General features: G+C 43.9%; 1 protein-coding gene across 5 annotated transcripts in view; it reads right to left on the reverse strand.

Annotated features, from left to right (window-relative positions):
* The window catches only part of LOC119655392 (interference hedgehog), a 261840-nt gene that overhangs the window by 149246 nt on the left and 87173 nt on the right, over nucleotides 1–25421 (reverse strand). The window lies entirely within an intron of this gene.

Here is a 25421-nt window from a genome sequence, read left to right on the forward strand (position 1 = left end):
TCCGAGTCTTCGCAGCAGAGAGAGAAGTTCGAGCCGAAAATGGCCAACTCCCAAAATTTGTATTTGGGGTTGGATTTGAGGCTCTGAAATACTGCGTCATCCTCCTGCGCCTTAGCGATAGCCAAGAAATCGAATGAGGCGGGGATGTTAACTTCGTAGAAACGAGACAAAGCGTCAGCAACTATGTTGTCCTTGCCGGACACGTGCTGGATATCTGACGTAAACTGGCTTATAAAGCTCAGATGTCGAAGCTGACGAGGGGACGCTTTGTCGGGCTTTTGTTTCAAAGCATACGTGAGAGGCTTATGGTCCGTGAACACTGTGAATAGCCTGCCGTCTAGGGAGAAGCGGAAGTATTTAATACTCAAATACGCGGGGAGCAGTTCTCGATCGTAGGTGCTGTAGTTCCGTTGAGCAACTGCTTAGAGAAGAAGCTCAACGGCTGCCAGACCTGATTCCCCTTTTTGTGAAGAGCAGCACCTACTGCGATGTCAGAGCCATCAACAAAACCGGCTAGGGATGCATCTTGTAAAGGAAATGCCAGGAGTGTAGCGTCGGTCAGTTGTTGACGGGATTTATCAAACGCGCGGACAGCCTCTTCAGACCACACAATCTCTCGTGTGTCCTATGTTTTGGGGCCAGACAAGTACGCGTTCAAACGGACTGGTGTTTGCGAGATGATGCGTGTCGTGGATGAACGGAATTGGATATCGGTCTGGAACAATCTGTGCATTTAGTCTTCTGTAATCCCCACAGGGACGCCATTCGCCGTTTGGCTTAGGGATCATATGCAGTGGGGAAGACCAACAGCTTTTTGAAGGTCGCGGAATAACCAGTTTCTGGAGTGGTAGAGGACGCGCCTTTGAGAAGATCGGGGAACCCGTGGTGTTAATGTGGTACTGCACATTGTCTTTTACTAGTTTAGAGAGACTACATTCGGTAGTAATCTGGCTGAACTTTTGGAAAAGTGCTCGAACACGAGAATCGGTAATGTCTTCTAAAAGTACGGAAAGATTGTTACCGACGAACTAAGGTTGATCGTGGGATCTATAAGAGACTTGTTTTGCAAGTCCAACAGCAACCCATAGTGACACAAGAAGTCTGGGCCTAGTATGGGGAAGCTGACATCCGCCAGGATGAATCGCCACGAAAACGTCCTACGCAAGCCAAGATTCACGTCCACTTGCCTATACCCGTAGGTGTTGATTCGGGAGGAATTTGCTGCCGCCAATTTCAACGGTTGCGGAAATAGCCGATGGTGCCGGGGTACGGGAGGAATCGAAACCTCCGCACCAGTATCTACGAGGTAATTGCGCCTGCTGAGGGGATCAAAAATCATGAGGCGACGTGGCGCTGCGTTCTTGGTGGCCGTCGCCAGGACCCCCCGCGGACCTAGTTTTTTGTGGTAGGCGCGAATTGGCACGGGAGCGTACATCTGGTAGCTTTATCGCCGGATTCACGCACAAATGCTTCGGTCCGTAGGCTGTCCTGACGACCGAGCGCTATCCGAGCACCCTTTTCGAGCAGTAAACCGCGAGCGAGCTCGTGACCTGCCGCCCGAACGCTGAACGTCCAGCGTCGCCCTCATCTCAGCCTATCTTGCGCTACAGCTCGCCAACTTCATCCGACGGCTGCTGAACGGCCGCTATGGTCGGGCACGCGTGCTCCTTATCGGCCGCAGCTGCCAGTGCCTCCAAAGAACCGGAGACGCAAGCGAGGACCGCCTGGGTGCCCTCCGGGAGTGGTCGCAACCAGAGCGATTTTTCATCAAGTCATCGTCGATCTTTCTCCCACCCAGTTGCCTCATTCCACGAAGCAATAGGCTGGGAGTTCGATCGCCCAATGTTAAATCTGCCAGCAAGTGATCCAGTTTAGCTGACTCACTTACCGACAGGCGCTTGATCAACTCGGCCTTCAAAAGCGTGTAAGAGGTCGACTTTACTATATCGAGCACCAGTAGGATGGACCCATCATCTAACATCTGGAACTGTGCTTGCATATGGACGAACCACAGCTCTAGATTCCGCCGCCAAAACGATGGGCTTCCCGCGTCTTTATTGTCAACTGACATCTCCAAAGGCTGATTTTACGACGCGAGTTTCTGTCGAAGACGCGGCGATACCGAATTCTACAAGGCCCTAATTTGACCACGGCAGGCCGCACCCACAAATGTCGGCACGAGCGAAACAGAGATCTTACTGGGACGACAATATCGCACTCGCAAATACGCGTAAATGCTTGCTCAGAATGATTCATACTTATCAGTATTATCCTAGAATAAATTTCGAATGTTGTTAACTCCGCTGGCCACAAGTTTTTGGAAGCTTTACCGCACTTGAGCCTAACCCTCTTCTGTGACTTAAGAGATGTTTCTTCGATCAGGATGCATACCTAACTTAAAAAGCGACTGACCCTCCAGGAATAGGCGAATGTCAAAATAACTGAGACACGCCTGAGACAGAGCTCACTTCTTTATAAATCGTAGTGGTATCAACCACGAGAACTTCATACGCTCATTGTCAAATGTATGAAGCAAGCTGCGATGCATTCAGTATGTCGGACTATTCGTTTCAATGTGATACTGAGATTCTATGTGCTGAGACACAGTAATCTTACTAGAAAAAGATAATTTTGATCTGACATAACTTTATTAATAATAGTAGGATTTCCACCAAACTGCCCGATATGATGCTGCATATCATAGTCTAGATTTTTGCAAAACTATAGGGATCTTACAATTGATGTCAAATCTGAGTCCTGGTCCTTAAATCACTAATCGAGACCTTGCATTTGATACTACGCATGCACTAATTTCCACCTGGTTTTACATGTGATGTACCCCCCTTAAAATGAACACAGGACGATATCATTCACTGAGTGCCTTCAGATCCACTAACAGTGACACAGTGACAGTCAGACAGAGCCCCGTGTGTGGTCACCAATGATCCATGGACAAAAAATGACTATGGGAAGGATACCCAGAACAGTTAACCCAAAAGTTGTTGGTGCAAACTGATGAGTCCCAGGAAAGCAAGCTGATACAACAACTATCTGTATAGCCTTGTGTAAACAGACTTTCCACCCGCACGTATCAGTAGGGGGCCCTGGAGGCTATACGATGACCAGAGCAAGACTGAGACCAGTCGGTTGAAGTCAACTCTATTTTCTTCCTGAATAAATAAAATAGTGAAGGCAAAGGATCAAGCTGCAGACGGTTGTATTCACGAAGCATTATTGGCACAGCGGAGTAATAGTAGCTGAGAGCTCCGCGAAAAGCACTTGTTTAGCCCAAAAAAAGAGATCCGTGGACCACAAAAGAGGAAGTAAGTTGCTTCCTAAGGTCATCAAGTAGATACGGACCCCTTTCATCCTCAACAAAAAATTTAGGTCTAAACATACTACGGATTTCATTCACGATTATATATAAATGGAGCGATTACGACCTGTCGCCACTTTCGGTCACATTGCTCCTACGGCCAAGGTGAGGTAGTTCCTCATGAGTTGCCTTTGTCCTGAAAAAACAGTCTGTCAACTTTTTTTAAAAAAAAATTGTGTGTTAAGCCAAAAAAGAGGGGTCCGTGGCCCACTAGAGAGCATTGCTTGAATACGTTTGCGACTTTCATCCGTTGGTCTCTGTGCATGAAAGGGATATGATTCCGAGAAGTTTTCTTCTGAAGGTAACAGATGCTGTGAAATACAAATCGCTTAGGAATAGCGTCTCATTTTGAACCCAGAGAAGGAGAAAACTCCAACCCAGGATCAGACTTGAAAGACAGGAGATTCCTTCAAACAAATCTTTCTATCTTTTGAGGTATTTCGGGAAGGCCTGCTCGGATATGCATATATTTACGGCCATCAAAATAGATCTTCATCATATGGTCAGAACCATTCATTCCAGGTGCACTACTAACTTAAAAGTTAGTGTGATAGGACCAAGACTACTATTTCAGTGACTATGGAGATAGTATCCTCCGCCCTGGGTTTCCCGTCAAACTTTAGGAGATTTTCATCGTTTTAAAAAAGGAACTTTTGGGCGATCTTCGATCGAGGTCTGCGAAATTAGCGTTCGGGTAGTCGCACGCCAGCATCCTCATCGGCCTCGACGATTTGTTGGTACCATCGTAAATAGGAAGCTTCCGCGACTAAATGTACCACCGGATGCATGTTTAATGCAACAAAAAACTAGGCTCGCTGGGTGCCTCGGCGAAGACTACCCGAAGTGGAAGTACCACCTTGCCTTACAATCTTCGACCCCCTAAGCAGTGATTGCTTCCTGGTTGACACAGGTGTTCCCTGTACCTCGTCCGAACACACTAATTCCGTAAAACCAACGACTAGCAGAAGCGAACTCGCCTCCCATCCGCACCTATGGCTCTAGGCAGGTAGAAGTGAGTCTTGGACTGCGCCGAATTTTTCGTGACGTTTCGTTCTGGCGAACATTATCATCTCCATATTGGGGGTAGACTTCCTGTGTCACTATGGTTTACTGGTGGACTGCTGGAGAATAAGGCTTTGACAGACCCCACAACTTTATTTCAGAGGTCAGGGAAAATTGCGCACTCCTCAGAAAGTATCGCAACATTACTACGAAAAGTGGTTTCTCCCAGCCGGTTAAGCACGATTTGCAACACCGCATCAACACTACTGACTCTCCAATCTTCTCAAAGATGGGTCCACTTTCACACCAGAAGCTTGATGTTACGAAGAAAGAATTTGAAGACTTGATGAAACAGGGTATCTGCAGACCATGCAATAACTGTTGGTCCTCTTCACTTCATTTGGTCCCTAAGCCAAACAGCGAATTATGGCCATGTGGAAATTATAAGCGTCTGAATGCTCAAACAGTTCCAGACCGATATCTCGATCCACTCATCCATGATTGTGCGCAATCATTTACGAACTACCGTGTTTTTACGACCTTGGATCTAGCCAATGCGTATCATCAAATCCCTGTTGCTCCCGAAGACATTCCAAAAACGGTTATCTGCACACTTTTCGGACTTTTCGGGTTCACTAGGATGACTTTCGGCTTGTTCCATGCTGCGCAGACTTTGCAGAGATTCATCCACTCTGTCTTTCGATACTTGAACTTTTGTTTCGTCTAAATGGATGACTTTTTGGTCGCTTCTGTCTGCTTGAGGCCGGACTTGTTCTAAATGCTGAGAAATGCAGATTCCTCCAGAGGCAGATAAAATTTCTCGGCCCTGAAGGTATCCAATCTGACCCAGACAAAGTTGAGGCGATAGAGAGCCGAACGTTCTTGGTTATGTTAAACTAATATCGTCGTTTCTTGCCCAAGGCCGCTCATCACCAAGCGATCCTAAGTGCCTACTTGTCTGGGCACAAAACTAAAGACCCCCGCGAGGTTGCGCGGCCTGCTGAGGCCGTCCATGCGTTTGAGACAGTCAAACAATAGCTTGTTGAGGCAACGCTGCTGGCATTTCTTCAGCCAGATGCTCCCCTAGCTGTGTTCGTCGATACCTCAGATACGGCGGTAGGCGCGGCTTTTCACCAAAGGGTGAATCAAATCTGGCAATCGTTGAGCTCCTTTTCAAAACAGCTCAACCAGGCAACTACAGCGCCTACGATCGTGAACTTTTCACCGCATACCTCGCCATGAAATACTTCTGTTCCTCGCTTGAGGGCAGGGCGTCCACCTTGTTCACGGACCACAAGCCCCTTACTTTCGCACTTAGACAAAAGCCCAGCAAAGCGCCCCTCGCCAATGTCAGCACTTGAGTCTAATATCTAACACCTGTCTGGAAAAGACAATGTCGTTACGGACGCTTTGCCTCGAATCTCGGAGTTCACAGTCCCCGCCGCGGTCAACTATACGACAATCGCCGAGGCACAACAACGCAGAGCTATAAAGCATGAAGGCAACCTCCAAATATAATACAAATTCAAGAAGTTTCTTATTTTAGGCTCAAACTCTTATTTACTCTGCGAAACCTCCGATAAGGGACCCAGGGCATTCATTCCGACCGATTTTCGAAAAGAAGCAATACACCATCTTGCGCATCCAGGCATCAGGGCGATGAACCGAATGGTCACTGATAAATACTTCTGACCGTCCATGAACAAGGACGTAAACTCTTGGGCTAGATGGTGCATCGCGTGCTAAAAGTGCAAGATCAACTAGCGCGTTCAAAAGGAAGCAGGTGTATTCTCTAAGTCAACCAAGCGCTTCCACACCATCCATTTCGACATCATCGGCCCTTTGCGAGACTCGCACGGATTCAAGTATTGCCTCATAATCATAGACAGCTGCGGTGGCCTGAAGCAATACCTCTGTCTGACATTATGGCACAATTATGTGCCGACGTCCTCTGTCGAGAGTGGATTCTACGCTTTGGTGTTCCAGCCATTATCATCACGGACTAGGAAATGCAATTCGAATCTACTCTTTTCGTGGGGTTAGGAAAGCTCTTGGACTTCAAACCACATAGGACTACTGCATACCATCCACAGTCCAATGTATGCTGAAGGCCGCCTTAATGGCTCACGACGATCCGCCATGGTCGAGGTCCTTGCCTTTCGTCCTCCTCGGACTCCGTACAGCCCAACAGGAGGATTTCACGGCCTGCGGAGATGGTGTACGGAGAAAACCTGCAGCTTGCCGCCGACCCTGTGCTGGACACCAGAGCAGGGTTAGGCGACTCCAGAGTGCTGCGCCTTCTTAGGGACGCGGCTTCGAAGATGCGACAAACTCCTCCGTCCCGACACACGACATCGGAGGTTAACACCCCCAGGGATCTTGAAACGTCTAGACAGGTCCTCATTAGGGGGGACGCTCCTCAGAGGCCGCTACAACAACCATACGAAGGCTCTTTAAAATTCTGGAATCAGACGAGCACTCGATTAAGCTCGACGTCCAGGGCGGAACCAAATGGGTCTGCTTGTCGAGGCTGAAAGCGTTGGGGAAAAGCTAACCCCAAAAATTGTTGGGGTCCTTTTCATTCATTCAGATTCAAACTATCCAATCTTATCATCTCAATATATCGCAATTCTTAAGAAATCAGAAATCTTTAACACTCAAATATCTTCCCATTATCTTTTAAACTGTCGACTCCACAAGAGGATTAACCTTCCACCCTTGATTCATCTCATATATCATAATCCTGCTACTTGTTGACCTCTAACTTTATATCACACTATTCAAAGTATAATTTGCATTATATTTTACAATACAGCGAATACCAACTTTCATTATACCATTTACGGATACAATGGAGTGACTCATGTGCAACCAGCAGCCTTTGGCAGTCACATATTAGTCGACCTCTATCATGTGTGTAAGCCACCATATGCCTGGCTGGTTTTGATATCGTCGTCATTTGAAGCTAAGAAACTTGAAATAAGATTCAACGTAATTGCTGGATGTGAAAAAGAGGAAATTTATTGTGTCATCTATCTGTGCAATTTGCTTGGACATTTACGGAATGTATGAATTTTATATTGAGTTGGGTTTTTTTTCGCGGTCAGCGATTAAGGTATTGTTGTGAAGCTGCTTTGCGGATGATAATTTGACCCCTTTTACTGAAGACAGGTGAAGGAAGACGGTAATTGCACATGGCTGGTATGGCATTTGCACATCTTCAAGTGCTTGGTAGGTACAGTGACAGCTGGTCTCACCTGGGCAACAGTCGAGTTCGCTGAGGACCACTTTCAATTCACCAACATTGGACACTATCACTCCAGGAAGTAGATCTGTGTTTGCATTGCAAGTTCCAATAAAAACGGTCCTTTTATCTTTCGTCTTTCCAGGGCCTAATTTTACTGAGGTCACAGCTAAGCTTCCTTGTTTTGCCTTACCATCGCTGGCTCGAAATTTCGCCTCTGGTCTCACCAAGGCAGCATTTTGGTCTCTCGCTTAGTATTCGAATCAGAAAGTTGGCATAGTCTACCACTTGGAAGAACCCACATTCCAGAAGACCATTTGGTCGTCTCTCCCACGTACCTGGAGTCATCATATTGCAATCATACTTTGGCGATGTCTTATCAAACTCATTTCCAACCATAAAGTGCCTCCACTAGAACGCTATGCACTCATGTGTGCAATAGTGGACGCGTGTGAACGAATCCCAATAATTAATGTCACGTAACATGAAAACACCGCTTCCACAAAACAGATACTCACTTTCAGATAGTAGACATTATTATAGCGAAACCTCGACTGATTTTCAGGCGGCAGTGCTGAGCTAAGGATGACGGCTTAAGAATGGTCTTTTTTTTTCATCTTCTTAAATCTTCAGGTTCTCGTGGCGCTTAATGGGACTTAGATTGAAAATAAATTGCAAGATATTCGCCCTGCCACAAAGTATTCTGCACGGATACCAACAATAAACGTAGTGAATGGAAGGCGGCTTACAGAGGGTATGTGGTGCTATGCTATGTGACTTGAAGCGGAGAGATATCTTTAAGATGCACACACGATCGACCTTTTTTGTATTCTGGCCGCCTTTTTCAGTTTGGTTTGTTGATTTCTTTGGTGATTTGTTGGGGTCGTCTTTTTTTTTCTTGTAGTTCATTTGATTTGTCGTCTTGGACGATTTGTGTTTTTGTAGTGTCGCCACTGTCATCAAATGGCGACAACGGGCCAGCGACAATAGCAACAACAAGACGAGTACGTGGATCTATCTAATATTGTACAGAAAAGAAACAGATTCAGATTTGAACTGAAGAAGTGCTATTTTTAAAGCCATTAGCTCTAATCGGAATCGCGAGCTCACCAACAGCGAGCCACCTCATGCCAATGGTGATGTGTGGTGCTTCTGTGTTTTTGTCTGATCTTCGTGATGGTGTAGAGAAGGTTGTGTGGTGTAAATTTTTGAAATAGCTTTATAGATGTTTTGTTTTGACCTAGGATCCTTTTGAAATCGGATACCGCCGCAAAGAGAGCAGTATTAGCTGATCATAATTGTCCCTTTAACCACACCGAAGTGTCCTATCCTTATAGTCTCATCGTTCAGTTTTAAAGGGCTTAACTATCCCCCGTGTTGAGAAAAGGAAGGCATAACCCACCCCAACCCCATTCGTTACTTTCAACGATTGTTAAAACGGCTGACACTTTAGGCCTTAAAAAGGTTCCGAAGATTCACAGTTGTGGGATGCCAAAATGACCATCCAGATTGACCAGAATCAGCCACGAGAGCAAAGCTGTCCCTAAAGCAAAAGAAAACTATGAAATTGCCCGTGAAGATCCGCCTGCATCTTTCCGAAGTAGCTCTGCCAGAGTCCTGCTGATACCCGTTTAGACGCCCCTGTGCTAACCAGGCCCGGGAATGTGGTGGTGAAGTCCTTTTGAAACTTCACTGTCTCATTGTGTTAGCAACCTTTCGAGTGAAACTTGAAATTTGAAGTACAAAACGGGAAATATTGCAAGAATCTAGCGAGAAATGCATGGGAAGCGAAGTTTGGAAAAAATACTAGTTCGACCGGTAGTGGTGTGGCCTTCGGGGTCTCCAATCTACCTGGGTATCCTCCAAGCTTCTGAGTGTGAGCTATGCGAAGAGTTAAAAGAAAATAGGAAAGAGTTCACAAACAAAAAGGGAAAAATAAAATGAACCCATTTTCCTTTTCTCTGAACAGATAATCAATAAGAATACTTGCACCGTAGATTCTACTATGCTTCACTTTCTTTCATTTGCAGTTCCTTGCGCGACACGAGGATTGAATTCACCTCCTCACGAGCAAACTCTTCCCCACTATATAAAACTTTTTTCCAGAACCGAACAGATGGTCCTGTAAAGTGCATATCAAAAGTTTCTCCTTCACCTATATTGATCCGTTAGGCAAAATCCATCCGATGGCATGCAATTAAGAGAAAGATTCAAAGTCAATGTTTAGTTTGCATTTTTAATGTGACAATTAATATATGGGATTTCTGATTGATGTTTAAACGTTGAAATCACGAAGGGATACAAAGAAAGTACTGCGTGCAATGCGTGGAGATACTTCAACTCTCCAATATATATAGGTTTTATACAAAAGTTGTGTTTCTTAGGGTCCGGTTTTTTTTCGGGTAGGGTACGTGAATGCATTTACGAACATAGTGTCTCCCGCAACGGTACGTCGTCGGACTACCAACTAAACACCTCCCCATCGTAAGAGAGCTACCCTGGAACTGTTTGTCACATTACTTCGGATTAGCCCTTAACTCTTCCGCCTAGCGGAGCCTTCAAATCAAGGAATTCCTTTTTCCAACGGGAAGGGATAGGAGGAAGGGAACTGTCAGTTCAAGGAACCCTCTGCCAACCGGCTCCTCTACCGGTCAAACTCTATCTTTCTTACAACGAGAAGGACCCGAACGTAATGGGCAACACGACTCCACCTGTCAGCACTCCTCAGAATCTCCTCCACAATGTTCTCTGGAGAGAGATCCAGTGTGATGAGCGTCGTCCACAACTCCATTACAAAACACACAATCCGGAGATCGTGCCTTCCCAATTTTGTGCCGGTAAGACTGAAAATCCCATGCGCACTTAAGAACTGGGTGAGGAAACAGTCAGTCCCACTATGCTTTAGATTCAGCCATGCACCTAATTTGCCGATGAGCCGCGCAGTCCATCTGCCTCTAGCTTCATTTTGGCACGAGGGCTACCGGTAGTCTAGAGTGCGTTGACGTTCTTCACGAGTGGTCACCTCCTTTGACTCTTCTCCCTTGCGCACGTACATGACTTAACGCTCCTTAGCAAGAAGGCCAATGGGGATTACTCCCACGATCACCATCACGGCCGGTTCGGAGACAGCGTCGTACCCAGATGCACCCTCAAAGCTCCCCGTCCCTGTGCTTGCGCGAGACGCTTACAATACACCTACTTGCCAAGAGAATTCATCAGGAGACGTCGCCTGCTAGACTTAGGACTCCAATATTTGCCATTATCTACATAACGACGAAACTCCAGATGCAGCCTTGTTCGCTGCTGCTTTGATTTGCTCAAAAAAGCTCATCTTTAAATCAAGAGTCAACCCGAGGTACTTTACCGGTGGTTTTGATCGACTCGCCGAACGATATGGGGCGGAGGGTCAGAATTCTCTTTTTAGTCAGGATGACTACTTCTGTTTTTTTCCAGTGCAATGTTGAAATCATAAGCAGGCGGGACTCTTCTGGCATGTCGAGTTTAAGTAGACTATCATAGGCAGCGTTCCAGAGGTTCGGCACTAGGATGGATACCTGTGCTATTCCTGGCGTGACCTCCAGCCTCCTCTGACCCTATAGCGTGTCATAGAGCAGGGAATGGCTCCTCAGATAGTCCCTCAATATCCATAAGAGATAGTTGCACGAGGAAAGTATTGTCTAGAGTGCCCAGAATGACCTTCCATCTAACGGAATTAAAGGCATTTTTGACGTCAAGCGGAGCACCACCTGACGAGTTCGGCGGTCATGTGCCTCCGCTCGTCGAACAGCATCCACGACTTGCATGACAGCATCAACTGTGGATCTCTCTGCTCTAAAACTGATCTGCCGTGGAGATAAGTCTGCGGTAGCGCTTTTCACTTCAGCAAGTCTACTTCTGATGAGCTTTCCGAGCACTTTCCCAGCAGTGTCAAGCATACAGAGTGGGCGGTATGAACTCAGGATTGTCTTTCCCTTTACTGATCAGCGCAAGATTCGCCTTTTTCCAACAAGAAGGGAAAATATCCTATTCCAGGCGAGTGTTGAATGCGCCGAGCAGTAGGTCTGGCCGGCGTTGGAATACTAGTTTGTATACCTCAACTGGAATACCATCGAGTCCTGGCGTTTTCTTATTATTATAGAGAGAACTGCCTGTTTCAACTCTTTTATAGAGAAAAGTGGACAGTCCGCGTCGCTCTCCTCACCGACGTTATCATCCTGTAAAGGATGCGCAGGGAATAGTGCACGGATTGCCCCAATTTGTCGGGTTACCAGTTTGTTCGCACCTGTCCCCATTCACCTCGTCGGCTAGATCCTGCCAGCAGCGAGCTTTGCTCTTGTTGATTGCGCTGCGGAGTCTCCTTTTGACTGATTTGTATTCCGTCGCTATGGTACATGCCTCTTCCCGGTCGCTTAGACGTTGGGTTAAGCGGCGGGGCCTGTGACACTCCTTCCGAAGCTCTGCGATTTCCACTGTCCACCAATACATAGAAGCTTTGCCACGTCTCGATGCCCTCCTTTGCAGGTCGTCGTTATCAGGTTCACAATTGAATTTACGGTAGTGTCAACTGAAGCGCCACCACATCCAGGAGTACCGAGAGTTTGTGTCCACCACTGCGGCATTGTATCGATTGTATCGCTTACGGAGAAGTCTTCCAGAACTCGCCTTCCGTCCACCAGCGACACCAGTGACTCTGACTCTGACAGTGACGCGAAGGTTACGTCTAGAATGCTTCCCTCGCAACCTGGGCGCCAGAACGTTGGGATGAATCTGGTGTTTAGAACTACCAGTCCTGTTCTCAACACCATTTCGAGAATTCGTTTCCCTCTGGAGTCTGAGTGAGGCATGCCCCATTCAAGTGCCCTGGCATAGGAGTCACCCCCGACCAGGATACGCCTCCGTGCCTAAGATAGCGTCCTCCAAAGCATCAAGTCCGGCACAGTCTCATTTGGCGAAAGATCGACAATAGAAAAACGTTATACCTGAATACCGAATCCAGACAAAGTTATCCCCTCGGCTTTGGGTAACCCTAAGGAGGGTCCCCGCCCGAACCAATATGTCAGGGTGCCATGAACCTGGGTCCTTGGTTCGGTACTGCTCACTGATGAGTATTAAATCAGCTTTGGTCTCCGCAGAGAAATGCGCTACCAACTCGTGAGCGATTACGCTCCGGGGCATATTGATGTGTAGGATGCGAATCATTTTGACCGCCTCCTAGCTCTCTCCAGTTATGCTCTGAAGACTGGTGCAAACGAGACATACAGGAAAAAAGGGGCGAATAAAATTTTTTGACCAAATATAGTTGTGTAGGGTATCAAATGAAAGGTCTCGATTAGCAGAACCTTTCGTATCTGAAGCTTTCAACTTCCGGTTTCCCGGCTTGATTTAGAAATGCCGTTAAAACCATAACTGCCACAACAGAACTGTCAATAAGAAATTCAACAATGAAAGTATTTAGAAGAGGAATGGAAGATATGATGGCTGTGGGAGTATAATTTACATCAGAAAATGAGGGGGACGCAAGAGGAGAGGAATCAATTGAAGAAAGTTGATCTCAGCGAAGTCACATGTTTATTGAAAAGAAATGGTAGTAAAGTCGGCAAATTTAATAGTAGCAACAGGAGGAGCAGGCGAAGAACAAGAAGTGCGGACGTGTGCCCAGAATAGCCTGAATTCCAGACCTTAAAGTGAGCCTTCAATCCTCGCTAAATATTGCGAATGCGCTTTGTTTGTAAGAAGTTTAGTAAACGATTTTAAGATTAAAAAGTTGCCCCGATCACCGGCCCTACCTAAACGGCACCAAGGATATCAATGGTAAACCAAACAGGGTATTTTCATACAGACCAAATCGAGAAGGCACCGAAATAAGGGAGAAATTGTAACGCGGTTGTATGACGGAACAATCCAGTTTAAGGATCCACGATAAGGGAGCACGGTGTTGCAGAATATTAGGGAGGATTAGACAGAGTGTGACATGAAACGAGTTCGGAGCTGAGGTTACCCCTAGGTCTTGGATGGTACTCAAGTATGATTTAGGTTGTCCGCCAGAAAAACAGAGTTGGAGAAGGTTTAAGCGAGTAGCATATCAAGTGGTATTTATTGACATTTAATACAAAGTCGTTGATAGGGCATCAGTGAACCAGTGTCTACGATCAGCTGTAGAAACACACACCTACAAAGAAGAAGAGCTTAGGGTCATCGGCGTAAAGCACGTAGCTAGAGAGACATCAGAAGGGTCCGAACACACTAACCACGTACTATATCCTGCATTTAGTTGTCAGTGACTTTATTGAAGTTTACAGAGCTTTCCACCAACACGATTTCTAGAAAATTGATATCTTTTCCTCGATGCGAGTTTCAAACAGAGCTCTCAAAGGATTTTAACATTAAGCCAGGATGGGTAAGATCGCAGGGATCTTGGAAAGAAAGGGGATAACAAGGAATCAAGTTAGACAGAATATCAAAGGAAGTGAGGAGGGATAGTAAGAGAATGAATAGTCATCAGGGCTAAGTTTGGACCGTCCTTTAGTAGGCTGAAGTGGCCAGGCTTCGATCAAACACGCAAATAGTTTGAGAGAATTTAGTTGGTTTCAGAATTTTGATGATTTCTAGTGAGGTCGGATTAAAGTGCGATACAGGTATTCATACGTGTTTACTTAATTTCATTTATTCTTAACATATCGACCAACTTCGTACATTAACTAAGATTTACTAAATCCAAGATTTGTCGCTCAAGGTATTCACATCTTCACATCTTAACATTTGATTCTTAGAAGGAACTCTTGAGTAATTCATCATCAATCAACATATATCAAGTTTACAGCAAAATTCTGACTCTTGATCTCTCCCTCTCCCCTAAAAAATGAACCCTCTTAAATCACCACAAAAAAAGTCCTTAATTTGCGCCACACGTCAATTTAAATCCAGTTTTAAGCATAAGGACATGTGCCTCTAATACCACCAACAAAATCAGGTTTTTGTTATTAGTGCATGGATATAGTCAGGGTCGCAACTAATTGGGTGCACTTATAAGGTATCATCTTTAGGGTCTTTTAATGGTAACCGCAAGAGAGACGGACTATGCCAGGCATTCGATCGAGGAATATGTTGTGTGTGAGGAATATCTAGTGCTTAGTATTGATCTTGTGTTTTTTGTTGAATACCTCTACTAAAGAAGTGGTGATGAACCTAGAATGAGGGAAAGTGTCGAATAAAAATGTAGAAAAATATCTGATTCCAGAAGAAGAATTACAACAAATAAACGACAAAAAGGACAGTTACACTAGAAATGAAGTCGAGCCCTTCGCCCCCACCTCTAAAATAGGAAAAGAGGTAAAAGAAGTAGGAACGAGACAAAGAAAAACATGAACATTACGAGGAAAATCGCTTTTCTAATAAGAAAAATTAAGCAGGTGAAAGCCGGTAACATATTGGTGATAGCTCCAATACTGGCAGCAATGATAGAGGAATTTTGCGATTCAAAGCTCTAATACTGGATCATGGCGGGAAAAAAGGACGAAAATAAGAGATAACTATGATATTTCCAAAACAGGCAATATTTCCTACGGTGATATCCTTGGAAATGTCAAGTCCCATCAAAAGCTGACGCACTGGGAAATACTCATCGAATTTATTGAGAAACGCAGGAGTCTCCAGAATATATTGGCCATGATATGCAAGAGTCATAAGGTTGGCGTAAGTCAAGGTCCAGGACGAAAGAGGTGCAAAACTGAGTGGAAAGCTGAGTCAGGTAGCACAAATGAGGCCCACTCAAAATGCGGAGCAGCGGAAACCAGAGAAAAGCTGAAGTTGGAAACGAAACGAAAAGAAGTGGATCCTACAAGGAGTATGCAGATGTCTTGAGAAAAGGACGAAAGGAGGATGATCGTCCTCAATCGAAGTAGACGACAGCAAACGGGCAATCTACGTGCGAATGCGTAAAAGATGAGTTGGTCAAAAATGTAAACGATCCTTTTAGGTGCAGTGGTAGAATACTGAGATCGCCGACAGGTAAAGGTGATGTGGACCGGAAATTGTAAGTAGGACCAAAATTGACAAACGCAGAGAGTAAGTCTCAGGATCTCCATAAGAAGATCGAATCACCATTGGGCAAAGCAGCCGGAGTAAAGGTGAGTTAGGACTCAATGCTGATTTAGTGCAAGGACCTGGATAAGATCACGACAAAAGCGGAGATCTGCGAGGCCTTGAAGACTCAGCTTGAGCTAGATTCTATCCTTGAGTCCAATCTGAGCAGGCTACGTAATGCATATTGTAGCATTCAAATGGCCGCAATCGCCTTGCCATTCGAAGCAACGAAAAAAGCTATTGCTGTTGGTAAAATTTGCGTTGGCTGGGTCAGCTGTTCCGCTCGAAACGTCTTACCATAGGGTCAAAGCTCTTACTGTACAAGACTATGATTTTGCCAGTCCGCATGTAAGAAAAATTGCGAACTCTTGCCCGCGTTCGAGAGAAGAGTCCTCCGAAGAATTTTTGGCCCCCTACATGAGGATGGACGATTCCGTAGCCTACATAACTATGAGCGCCTACGTAATCTATGAGCGATACCATGACCGTCCGATTGTGGATAAAATCCGGATCAATAGGTTACGGTGGGCGGGTCACTTAATCCGTATGGATGAGGATGATCCCGCCCGGAAAGTCTATAAGGGCAATATCTATGGTAGAAAAAGAAGACGAGGCAGGCCCTGCCTAAGATGGAACGATGGCGCAACCCAGGACGCCAGTCAGCTTTTAGGGATATCGACTTGGTGGACCTCGACGCAAAACCGGGATGTCTGGAGTTCCTTATTAAGGCAGGCCTAGACCGGATACCGGTTGTTGCGCCGTTGATGATGATGATGATGGGGTATCGCCAAGGAGATGTTTTAAATGCCTGGAATTTTTACACTTTTCAAAAAACTGTACAGGCAAATCCGATAGGTCTAAGTTGTGCAGAAGATGCGGAGAGGAAAGGCATATTGCCAAAAAGTGCCATGCGAATGCCAAATGCCTGCTGTGCAGAGAAACACAGAAGAGTAACCTCGACCATATCACAGGCAGTTACAAATGTCCAGCATCCAAGAAGGTGATTTCAGCTTTTCATAAATAAAATTCCTAAAGCTGAATTTAAACCATTGTCAGGTAGCCCAGGATCTGCTACCCCAAAGCGTGCTTGGAAATAAAATTGACGTTGCCACCATATGTGAGCACTATAAAGATCCCCATAGTGGTGTCTTTATATCAGACAGAAGTGGAAAAGCGGCAATCCTGACCTGTGGAAACCAAGCAATCGAAGACACGAACAATAGCCCCTAAGAGGAATTCACACGAGCCAAGGTAGGCGGCATTCACATATTTAGTTGCTACGCTACGCCACGTCTCACGCTAGATGAATTCATACTGATCTCCAATGGCAGGCGAGCGAGGAATATACGCACAGTAACCATCAGGCTATCATCTTCCAGATGGAGCGTAGAACAGATGCAAAACGTATTTAGAGAATTGCAATAGCGGGTTGGACATCCAAGAAACTTAACAAGGGAATGTTCGAGAAAATACTTCTGCAGAAAGCGATGCCGATGGAAATCGCAGAAGAAAAAGTGATGCAGGTTCTTGAAAGGATATAAAAAGCATGTGACGCTTCTATGCCATGCCGGACTGCACTCAAGAAACGAATGTTCAACTTCTGGTGGAATGCGGAAACCGGCCTGAAGCTGAAGAATTTCACAACCGATATAAGAAGGCAAGGAAAGAACTGCAAGCAGTCATCGATAGAAGTAAACCTGAACACTTCAAGAGGTTATACAAGGAAGCGAACTCCGACCCATAGGGAGGTACGTTCAAAGCAGTCATGGCATCAATCAAAGGTAAACGCTCGCCACCGATCACCAATCCTGATTTGCTGCGGGATATAATTTGCACCCTCTTTCCAGCAGTTTCACATCAGTCAAACCTGTCAACTGTCCAGATAGGTTCCGATGAAACTTCCGAAATAACCACTGAAGAAGTCCTGGAACCCGCAAAGAAAATTGTAGAAAATAAAGCCCCAGGTTTGGATGGGATGGATGGGGGATGAACAATTCCAAGGTGGTTCGCTGAAATATTTACGAAGGGGTTTTCCCAGAAACGTGAAGGAAACAGAAGTTTGTCCTAATTCCGAAGCGAAATAAACCTTTTAGTGATCGTTCGCTTATAGGCCTATATGCATATTAAACGGCGCCGGCAAATTTGTCGAATGAGTATCTACAAAGGACACTGAACTCAGGGTTGTTCCAGACCTTTCAAAATGGATCTCTCGAAGGTACGGTGAAGCTAGCTACGACCTAACTCAATTCCTAATTGGACACGGAGGATACCGTGCATATATTTATCACTTTGGGGATGATGACTCCCCATATTGCCCAACATGCGAGATAATTTCGGGGGATGCAAAGCATGTTATTTTTAACTACCCAAGGTACGCCGCATAGAGAGCGGAGGCCGAAATTGAAGACGGGGCGTGGTTTTCACCCGAGAATGTCGTAGATGAAATGTCAGCTTCTGAAAAAACTTGGAGGACGGTGGAAAAATTAATGATGGCGATCCAGTCTGTTGAGAAAGGAGGAGCGCCGGAGGAAAGTAGCAAACAACACGGGCCGCCGTTCGTTACTGATCCTGCCCCGTGAAGTAATACCGAAATAACAGTCCCGCGGAGAAGGAGGTGGTTTTAGTGAGCAAACGTCTCATATAACCGTGGGACAGGGGCTAGCGGTAGGTTTTGAACCTTTCCACCTTCCAACGCCAAAACAAAACAAGTCGGGAAACCGGAAGCTCGGCGCTTCAGGTATGAAAGGTTTTGTTTGCTTCTTCTGTGAGTATATTTGAGCGCAGAACTATCCAATTTGTACGTAGCCCGTTATGTATATGCATTTAGCATGTCAAACTACTCACTTTAGTGTGCTATTGATATTTAGTTGCGCAAAATTTTCACGATAAAGTCAACTTTGAGCTACTGTAACTTTGTTAGTGATAGTATGATTTTCATCAAACTTGGGGATAATATGCTTTATATTATATTCTGTACTACTACAAATTTGTATAACTCTAGGCTAAACTTAAGGGGGGTTTTTCCTATATTTTCCCAAAAATATGTTAATATACTATTATTAAGTTAATTTAAGCAGATATTGATATGGAGAGTATTTTAAGGCCTGGGCACCATATAGAGGCAGTTTCGTGATTTTTTTCAGATTTCTCTGCTGTTTAGTTTCTGAGAATGAGTCTTTTAAAGAAATCATCACTTTCCACCCCCCTCCCCCCACTCCCCGCCTTTCTAACAAATGTCAAAACTAAGACCGGAATCGGAAAGTACTAATTGAGACCTCTCATTTGATACCCAACATGACTATATTCGGTGAAAAAAAATTTGACACCCCCCTTTTGCATGTAGAAAGATATCACTCACTGCATCTTTGGGCGTTTACAGTTCCCACCTTTTCACCAAAATTCGTGTCAATCAGTATAGCCGTTTCTGAGAAAAGTGTGTGTGACAGACAGACCTTAAAAATAGTGACTCCCTTTGAAATGGAAGCTGCAGATTAGCATATGGTACTTGATATCTTGAAGAAGGGTTTATAGTATCCATTTTTAGGAGTCGAAGAAGCGAAATATTATTGTCAGCAAGATGTTCAGAAAAAGTTCGTATAATTATGATTCAAACAGTTGAATGCCATTACATAATGGTGAAAAACAAAACATCCCAATAAGAATATTTAAAAGCCAATTAAAATTTATTGTTAGTATCCAACAGTTTTCTTCGAGTAATAAATTGTTTCAACAATGCCATGCTTTGCCTCGCTGACCACTAAAACCACACAATTGTTCTTTTTCAGCCTCACCCCATAGTAAAATTGCATGCATTCCCATAATCCGACTTTTCCAATCCTCTCAACTCCTTAAGAACGCATGCATATACCATCATAAATATAAAACCGCACTCTTGAAAGCATTAAAGTGGATATTTTTCCTCTGAACCTCTGAAGGCACAACAACATCCTGCAACTACCATATTTACAACACAATTGACAATATCTTCAATAAGTTTGCAGAAATGGTGAATAGAGGGATGGTTGGATGCTGCTGATGATGGCTACGCATTCATGGCCGGACCATTCCCAGTGATGAATAGAAGAAAAAATAAAATTTATGCGCATACCTTGCCTACTCATAAGATTAGTCACTACTGAGCCCTTTGAACTGGGAGGCTGTGGACACTCATCTGTTTAAAAGCCTTCAAATCTGCATTCATATTGCATTTATGCCTAAGAATATTAATTTCTACGCGCCCAGAAGGTATTTATTGCTCCGGGAAATTGCCTTCAGTTTTTCATAAATTATTAATAATTTTTCAGCGTACACAAAGGAATGCAGAAATTAAGAGGAAACGGAATGCAGAATTATTGCGAAAATTGATATTTTTTATGGTTTCCTAGAGAATGGAATTCGTAGGTGAATGTTTATTAATAACTATAAAATCGTAAAAGTAACAACGTAATAAAAAATATAACGGTAGAACTACTGGAATGAGAATAATTAAGGAAGTATTTATGTAGTAGCCTATTTTATCTTTTTTTTGAACATCTTTCCCATATTTTATCTTGAAAACTACCTCGTAAATTCGAAAATAATTTCAATTATTAAATTATTTTATTTTAATTATAATCAATCAATGCCTCAAGGCGCACAGCAAATTGAATTAAAAAAATAAATATAAATAAATCATCATTTTCAAAATAAAATGAATATTTTGAATAAATTATCTTCTTCTTCTTTTTCTTGTTTAGCCTGTGTACTCTGTAAATTATCACTTATTTACATATAACGATTATTGATACATTCTAATTTTGTAGCATAAGATTTTGTTGGAAATAAAAGATTTTTTTTCCGGAGGTAGAAATCTTCCAAAAACACTGGTACACAGGTTCAAGCGTGTGGGATTTTTACCCACTAAAACCACCTCCTAACTCCTGTCCTCTTCCCCGTAGAACCACCATAAAGTATTTCATCGCGGGATGGTCTTGGCTCTAGCCTCTCCCTTCGCCCATCGATTTCATTCGCAACCGTGTCTTTCTCGCCTCCTCATCCTCTCTTAATCTGTACTGAATCCTTCCTATCATATCGTTCACTGCATTCCAGCTCTCCTGGCATGCAAGCATTTTTCCAATTATATTTTCCGGGGCTAATGTTCCTGTTTCCTCTAGACTCTTCCTTTCCTCAGCGAATCTAGGACAATGGAAGAAAGAAAAGTTGGTCGAGCTGTCCAGTTTAAACCTATAGAGGTATTTGCGGTAACCGCCATGTCCCGTGAGAAACTGCGTGAGATCATAGTTTATCTCACCATGCATTCTCTGCGTCCTCACCTTGATGCTGTGGGTCCATTGACCCTTTTTCGCCTGTTCCCACTGTTACTAACAACTGCTTAAGGATTCCTCCCTTTCGGTGTTCTTTCATTTGCCGATCAAAAAAAGAATCGGGTCCATCATAGATACGTGCCATCCCATCGGCCAAAATATCGATCGGCATCATTCCGGTTACTACATAGGCCACATCCGAGATAGTTCTATAACCACAGCACACTCTTAGGGCGGTCTTTCTATACACCCCGCTCATCCTTTGAGCACTGCATGCGATATGGACTGCAGTTACCCAAATTGGCGCTGCGTAAGGCAGTATAGAACTTACCACCTTAGCTATAAGCAATCTACGAATGCATCGCGGGCCTCCAACATTTGGCATCCTTGCCAGGGCCATGCTAACATTGGAAGCCTTGGTACAAACATTTTGTAAGTGCTGCTTGAAATTCAACCTCGTATCTATCATCAATTCAAGGTATTTAATTGCTGGCATCAAAGTGATGATATGCTTGCCCATTCTGATACGGGCAGTGGTTTCCTTACGCCGCTTCATAATAAGCACCGCCTCTATTTTGTCAGCCACATTTATAAATTTTTTATACCAGTGATTGCTTCGGATGAATACAATACCACATCCGCCAGAACTTTTGCAACAACAATCATCGCTATGTCTTCAACATGACTATTGTGCCTCGCTAGCAACTGGGACATTGAGGAGGAGGTCCCAGCATAGAGCCCTGTGGAACACCCGCAGACACAATGTATTCTTTGGTTCCATTGTCTGTGTCGTACTAGACCCTTTTATCTGTTAAGTAGCTGTCGACTAGCGCAGTTAAGTAACGTCGTACACCAATCGCCGTCAATCACTTCCTGATAAAGTTCCAACTGGCAGCGCTGAACGCATTTTGCACGTCAAGGTTAATCACAGCACAATAATTGCTAATGCCACCCCTTCCGTGCATTACATTTTCAGCTAAACCAGTGACCAGTTTGATAGCGTCATCTGGCCGTACAGAAGCCGAATTGTCGGTCCAAGACTTTCTACAACCGGGGGCAGTCTGTTGTAGATTATTCGCTTCAAGCCATAGTGTCCAATGACATATAGCTTGGAAGAAGATGGTTCACCAGGAGGCTTACCAGGTTTAGGCAACAACACTAACCTTTGTTTTTTCCATATCTCAAGAAAGATCCCATTCGCCAAGCTAGCTGCAAACAACCTTACGAATATGTCTGATCTCAACTTGAAGGCCAGCTTAAGGGCTTTGTTTGGTATGCCGTCGAGGCCGGGCGCATCGTTGTCTCAAATCTTCAGTACTTCTTCTCTCGTTACTGGGGGTATTACCACCGTATCTAAAGATGTATGTAGACTGTAACCCCTTGTGTTCTTCTGAGGGACCAAACCCTGAACGATTTTCAGTAGGAGATCGGGATATGTAATTTGTGGAGGTGCCTGGCCTCTAAATCTCCCCATCACAACCCTGTAGGCGCTTCCCCATGGATCTATATCCGCCTCTGTGCAGAGTTGCTTGAAACAGTCCCTTTTGCTTCGCTGTATAGCCAGCTTCAGGTTTCTTCGGGCTTCCTTGTAAGTTCGCTGTTTCACCTCCTGGTCAATCCTACTCATTGCTCTCTGAGCCGCTGACCGAAGATCTGACAATTGTAGATGCTTTGTGACGCATTTCATAGGTTAAAATCCCTGCCATGGTCGATTTTTTGATTATCGCCAATGCAAAACTGTTTCAGAGCCTCAGAGACTCCAAATACAAATTTCGAGGGTTTCTCCTTTTCGGTTCAGCTTCCGAAATAGTCTATGAGACCTTCTGAAAAGGGACCTATATTCCGGCCGCTTTTCGCGAGGAAATATACCATGCAGTACATAATCTTGCACACCCAGGCGTTCGGACAATGAATCGGCTTGTCACTAATAAATACCTGGCCATCAATGAATAAGGATGTTAACTCCTGAGCCAGACAGTGCATCGCGTGCCAGAAGTGTAAGATTATCAAGCACATATGAAAAGTGGTAGGCTCATTGCCTCGGTTTACAAAACGTTTTCACACGAACCGCATCGTCATTATTGACGCTTTATTTTCAACCATTGCCTCACAACCATCGATAGGTTCACGCGGTGTTCTGAAGCAGTACCTCTGGCCGCCACCTCATCCTTCTTCGACGAAGACTAACACACCCAGGGACCTGGACGTCTGCACGCACGTCTTGGTTCGCTTGGATGCTTCCCCAAAATCGTTGCAGTCACCATGAGGGTCCATATTAAGTGCTGAACGGAGGGGAGTACTTCTTTAAGCTTGACGTCAGCGGTAGACCTGAGAACGTCTCCATGTTCGGGTTAAATCCTTTTGTCCCCGGGGCTGAGGCTTCGGGGAGAAAGGATGTACGGCGCGTGAGATTTGAGCTGCACCCGTAAAATTGGCGGGCCAGCAGACGACTTTGTCGCTGAAGCACGATCAGGATGGGGTGGGGGGTTACTTACAGGGGGTTGCTTTACAGAAAATTAGTCGCTTTCTAAAGACTACCCCCCGCGAAGATCCGAGACAGGAGAGACATCAATTGAGGATGCGATCCATCGTGGACCATCTCGTCTAATTGCGGCATTTAGATGACAGGCATTCCAACTCCACACGCAACTAAGCCTTTTTTTCATTTTTTCCCTTCTTAGCCCTGCGTTCGCAGCGTTTGTGTTATGGCATCGGACTTAGAGCTTAAGGAATTTTGATACTGACTTGGAAGGGACTGAAGTTTCCAAAGAACTACCCAACCATATTCTCAAGTCTGACTTGCACATCGGTTGTCGGACTCTTTAGTATATGCACTTAGGTACTGGCGAAACTGCTCGATTGAAATCGCCACTTTTTTAAAATTTTGGGACAGGTCTGATCATCATAGTTGTCCACCGACATCCGAATTTTCATCCTGACTTCCCGTAATTTTAGAAAATCATAACAAAATATACTAAAAAGTTGCCGATCCCAACGTTAACAAAGGCAACCTATAGATACTAAAGGAGCTCAATGACTCTAACAAACGCGACGCTTATAAGAGCCTAGAAATTTCCCTATTACACACTGACAAAATCTTACGCAGTGGCTTTAGTCATCGATCTACTAGCTATTCCTTATTTAAATTTTCCCTAATTTCTCCTCTACCTTCCTCACTTTCCCTCTTCCATTCAAATCCCATTTTTGTTCCTGAAAAGGAAAAGCAGGAGTTTTTTTGTAATACAAACAAGAACAAAGGTTTGTTGTGCATAATTTGTAGAAAGAAAAATAAATCGACCACCTTTTGGCCTTAGAGCCCTAATCATATCTCATACAAATTAAAAGAGGTCGAAAAATGGAACCTAAGCACACGATACAAATTTGACTCATTGTTAATAATAGTACGATTTCCACCAAAGTTTCTAGTATGATGGCCCCCTTTGTGGCGCACATTACTACAACAATTTATAGTTCTAGAATAAATTTAAGGGGGTGTGCAGAACATTTGCAACATGTAGTAATAATTATTATATTTTTTATAATATATAATTCTATTTAGATAGATATCAAGCTTTAGAGTACTTTGAGGCCTAAGTGTCATATTCTTCAAAAAATAATTATTTATTTTATTTTTTTCCCTCTATTTTTATATTTTTTGTTTATATTCCCACCCGCAATTACAATATATATTATATAATTATTTACTTTAATATTTGTACTAATAAAATGTATTCTTCGTTTATTTGATTTCCTTTTTTAATTTGCTATAATAGAGTCAATAAACGACCAGAACCAATAGTTCATAAGTGCTGAATATAACAAACTTCATAAAAGATTATTTTAGAGCAAACTGAACTCAGAAACAGATATCTAACATACAAATATTTATCACACATCCAAGGGCAAATTAATCAAAATTTTCTTGGAAAATCACAACTCCCAAAATATAATATGCAATTAAGAATTAATGAATTCATAACACCTAATGTTGCTACCAGAATTTCAAGTTTTCGGAAAACCTGATAGTTTGTTTATACCACTTTGATATAAATGTAAATATAAATAGTACTCATTCTACTATACTCCTGAAGATATTTTATACCACTTAACTATGTGCATTCTCACCACGCTGCTAAGTAACTCCATCGGGATTTCTTATCGATATTTTAGGAACTATGCATCTATGCATTCCACCTTCAAGTTCTACCCCCTCCCCGTATTTCCCCGCCTACATTCTTACCAACAAAGAAGGGTCTGTTTTGCATGGAACTAAGAGCACATATAGTATTTATACAACCACTACACATGTTCTCAGACTAGTCAAGTGACGATATTATGCATTCACATGTGAAAACATAATAATCACATATGAAAATTTATTTGAAATATTTACGATTGTTATGTCTACCGTTTT

The sequence above is a fragment of the Hermetia illucens genome, chromosome 4 (assembly GCF_905115235.1).
Source record: "Hermetia illucens chromosome 4, iHerIll2.2.curated.20191125, whole genome shotgun sequence".
Classification (NCBI taxonomy): domain Eukaryota; kingdom Metazoa; phylum Arthropoda; class Insecta; order Diptera; family Stratiomyidae; genus Hermetia; species Hermetia illucens.